The following is a 5000-nucleotide window of genomic DNA, read 5'->3' on the forward strand; positions in this document are numbered from 1 at the left end:
AACCCATATACATACTGGCTGTAATAGAGATTATCTGAACACTGTAGTTACATCATTCACTAAATGTTCATCATTGTTTTGTTTTGTTTTAATTCTAACATATATTAAAGCCATCTTGAATACTGATCATGTATCAAAATGTTTCCAAATGATATTTAAATGATTGATTAAGCAAGTATTTACTCCACAAAATTACATGATTTGATGTCACTTTCAATCCTTTTATTCATTCCTGTATTCAAGGGGAACCTCAGTAGTAAAAACATGCCATACATAAACTGCATGTTAACATTTATATCTTGGAGTAAATACCCAAGTATAATCTATTCAAAATTTACTTTTTTTTTAGTTTACAATCAAGTCATGGTATCAAAATTGTAGCACAATTTACACAACTTTGTTCCTATTATTTGAAAGGAAAACAATCAACAACACAAAGTTTGGCCCTACTTGATCTGCTTTTAATCAGTAGCAAAAATCCTCAAAATTAGGTAATAAAATTTCTTCCCATAATCATCTTTACCAATCACATCTATTTCCAATGCCACATCCCTTTCACATTTCTCCTCTAATAAAATGGATTTTAAAATTCTCCAGGCAAAATACTATTTACGAGTATTTCTTCAAACATGATAGCTTCCCTTGAAAAAGTAAATAAATAAAGATAATTGAACTGAAACAGAAAATTCACATAACCATCTAGATTCAACTATACAAAATGTATATGCAAACCCACTAAGGTTTGTACTTATCACACAAGTTTCATTCATTACATACTTTACGACAATGTCTGAGAAATCAGACAAAAGGAAGACAAAATGAATACAGTCCATTACTATTCAAACAGGGAAATAAAGGAATTCTTTTCCAAAGATATTTCTTCCTGATGTAATCTGACATGAGATTCAAATGTTGTACACTTTCTTCCGTCATATTCTTTTCTTGAAAGAAGGACACACAAAAGTATGTTCTCAATTCTTGTTCATTCCTGAAACACCACCTAAAAATGGTTAAGATGCATAATTGTGGATTTTCTGTTTTATGCTCCATAAATGACGATGAAGGCAAATACAAAACATAGCATGTGAATGTTTTGATGGTAACTTTCCACCGATTCATTTCTCTTTTTCTGGGAGAATTTACGTGATCAATTTATGGCCGATAAGAGTGAATAAAACCAGTCACAATCCATTCCATCAAAGTAGAAAAAGGACAAAATGGTAGAGAAGAGATAAACATTTTCAACAATCATCTATAATAAGTTAAAAATATGGCAAATCATGAGTTTCAACATTTCCTTCAGGTTACTCAGAGAATATTTCATATTCCTACTGTTAAAAAAACTCCTACTTTCAAATGATATGAAATATGCAACAAACAATGAATAACAAGAGGTATTCTGAACACCTCAACATATTACACAAGTGTTTATGAAATTCAGTAGCAAAGAAATAGAACAATGATCATAAAAGGAACTCTTGTCATACAATTTGTAATATCTTGTGTGTCAAAATGTCATGATTAAGTTTTAAAAATCAAGCTAGAAGTGGAAAGTATGAAAAAGTAAGAAAGAAAACATACAAAATTATAAAAAAAAAGAGACGAAATTCAACTCATCTCATTATCCATTAAACAAGTCCTGTTATAAATTAGTTTAAAGAAAAATATTGCATAGGTCAACCATCACTGATCCTGCACTATTAGGACCTCAATGACCTAGATTTGGGAATATTGACACAAAGACAAAGATGTCTAAACGATTGCAAATCTTTTTATACCTTTAAATTATCGGTAGAGTCTGGATAATAAAGGAATAGAAATATTAAATGAAAGGCAAGTGAAATTTTAATAAAGCTATGTACTCTGACTTATGAAGTTTTAGTCTGTTTGCGCAAAACATCAAGAGATCTAGTACACTCACTGTAATTGCTCATTTTCTGGGAAGAAGGTACCCTAACCTTGATATGAGGTCATAAACTAAATAATGGAAAAAAGGCAGCTTTGTGAATAACATTCTGGACTTTGTACAAATCTTCAGTTATTCAGGGCAGAAAAACTTTTCAGCAAAATAGTGAATCTACAAAGAATGACGTCAGTAAGGCGTATCAATATGAAATATATCAAATTAAATGATGGATGTAAACTACTTCCCTGCACCAAAGCTTTGAAACCAACTGACTGTTTTCTGGTAATATATATGATAATGGCAAGGTATATGTTCATTACAGTAACTATAATTCAAAATGCCAAATGGTGATATCAATGGGAGAAGGGGATATAGAACATACATGATGAAAATCACTTGGAAGACAGAAATTGATTTGGGAATTTCACTTTAAGCTCGCTTTATCATTTGATATACAAACTTGGTTTCTGGTTAAGTGTACAGGAATGGAACTTATATAACAAAATCTGGATGTTTAATATTCATTCAGGTAAAGTTACACATCTGTGGGGTCCAGGAAAAATAGAGAGATACCTGTGACTGAATTACCGATAGGCGGATTAGTGAAGGTCAACATATGCAATCACAAATGCTAAAATTTCATTATAAAAATAGACATTGCATGAAACTCAGACAGACACAAAATCACATAGGATCCTGGGACAAAAAGATTATAAATTATCACACTGTCATAAGTACAACACTAAACCTAACTTAATCCACAACACACCCTGAAAAATTGTGACAACCAAACTTATAAACCTTCATAAAGAATTCAAACTTAAAAACTGTGAAACGTTACATTCTTTCTGATGTGGATATTATCATTTCTCTAGATTTCTGTTCTTATCATATTCATTTATCTAAAATCAGACATCTTAAAACCTTAAAAATCAAAATAATAAATAATCTCCAAGGTATAATTGCACCAAACCATTATATTGTGCTCTTATGGTATTGTTCTCACTCTGACTCTTTGTATTGCCCTTGGAATTCCAGGCAAAGTGCAATGCGTAAACATTCAATGAATTTAACAATTAAAGTGTTTTTTTTCATATTTCTTTCAATAGAGATCATCAAACTTTCCACCAACAAAAAGGTTTTGTAAAGCCTCTTAAGAAACACACCAAAAATATACATATTTTTTTTCTAACCTTGGGATGACATTCATTATGCATTTACAAATCAAACTATATCAATACCATAAATAGGAAAATACCCATCACTCCTAAAGAAAAAAAAAAAAAATCTCTTTTATAAAGGTTGTCTAATCAAATTATGCTAATAACATATGTATTGCTTTAAAAGGAATAACAAGAATTTTAATACAATAAGCCGATGTTGAATGACACACAGCCTCGACCAACAGATTTTACAGGTCACCATCTCCCCGTGTGTTAGGAATAGTTGGGGTTTCTAATTACTCGCGGCACCAGGAAGCCTCGAACTCCTGAACACTAGATCAGCGCCTTAGCCCAGTGAGCCGCAGAGTATAGAGTAACTTCCCTTAACCCCCAAAAATAGAAATAAAGCATGTAGACCTAAATAATCATAGTGTACAATAAAACTAATAATGCCGATACATTTTTGGATGATACAAAAGTTAAAATGAAACGGTAAAGATGCATGCTTAAACCAGGAATATATGCATATAAATATCCCGTTCGTTTGAACTTTACATTCATATCCATCATATCACAATACTAGTTACTGTAAAGCTTTAAAATGAGAACTTTCATTTAAAGAACTTGGTCTTATCAAGTCTGTGCAGATTTACACAAAACAATTCAATGATAAATATAATATAATCATAATAAATCTCATTATTAAAGAAATGATGATGTCAATTAAAGTAATGACAATGACACTGAAGACGACAATGGTAACAACAATTATCAGAATAAAAATCATACAATTAATAATCAACAATTAATTCATTAATATTAATAATAATAATGATTAAAATAATAACAATAACAGTAAAAAATAATAATAATAATAATAATAATAACAATGAAAATAATAATAATGATAACAATAATAAAAATAATAACAATAATAATTATTATCATAATTAGAAACGATAAAAAAATAACAACACTAATAATAATAAAAATAATAATCATCATTGTAATAAAATAATAACCTTAATAATATAAATAATGATAATAATAATCATAATGACAATAATAATAAGAGAAATAATTATAATAATGACAATAATAATAAGAGAAATAATTGTAATAATGAATATTATTACTAAGCATAAAAATAAAAATAATGACAATAATAACAATAGTAATACTAATACTAATGATATCAATAATAATAATAATAATAAAAAATAATATTGATAATAATAATAATAATAATAATAATAAAAATAAAAATAATAATAATAATTATAATAATAATAATGATAATTATAATAATGATAAAAATAATAATAACAATTTAAAAATAAAGATGATAATGATAATAATGGTAATGATGATAAAAAAGAAAATAAATAACAATCATTATTATCATTATTATTACTATCATCAAATATACAAATAATGATAAAAAAGATAAAAAAAATAATGGCAATAATAATCATTATTATTACTATTATCAAATAAACAAATAACAAAAAAAACAATAATAATGATAACAATAATATCAATAAACATAATAATAATAATGAATAATAATAATAATAATGAATAATAAAAACAATAACAATAAAGAAATTTTGAAAGTTTACAGAAGAATATTGATATACTAAGGCAAAGTGAAATCAAATACTGTAGACCAGTACATAAATAATGGACGACAGTAGTGCAGTTTCATAAAAATTATCAATCGAAAAATAAGTAGCATTTTATCTTTAGTCTCCATGGCAACTGGTATAAACAATACAAATACAGTGCACAGTATTAATTACAGCAAGCAAATGTCCTTTTTCAATCAAGTTCACATTTCTATACTTACAGCATTAGGGGATCTGGTGTGAAATCGTTGCGAGATAAAATTTAGAAAGACGTAAAAGATGATGCATGAAAAAGAATATATA

The 5000-nt window shown here is 27.6% G+C and overlaps 1 protein-coding gene across 1 annotated transcript in view; it reads right to left on the minus strand.

Annotated features, from left to right (window-relative positions):
* The window catches only part of LOC113800392 (solute carrier family 35 member E1 homolog), a 24994-nt gene that overhangs the window by 512 nt on the left and 19482 nt on the right, over positions 1-5000 (minus strand). The window contains exon 6 of the mRNA XM_027351163.2: positions 1-5000. This exon is cut by the window's left edge and continues 512 nt beyond it; it is cut by the window's right edge and continues 778 nt beyond it. The gene's annotated coding sequence lies outside the window, so the exon portion shown is untranslated.

Source organism: Penaeus vannamei, chromosome 5, assembly GCF_042767895.1.
Source record: "Penaeus vannamei isolate JL-2024 chromosome 5, ASM4276789v1, whole genome shotgun sequence".
Classification (NCBI taxonomy): Eukaryota; Metazoa; Arthropoda; class Malacostraca; order Decapoda; family Penaeidae; genus Penaeus; species Penaeus vannamei.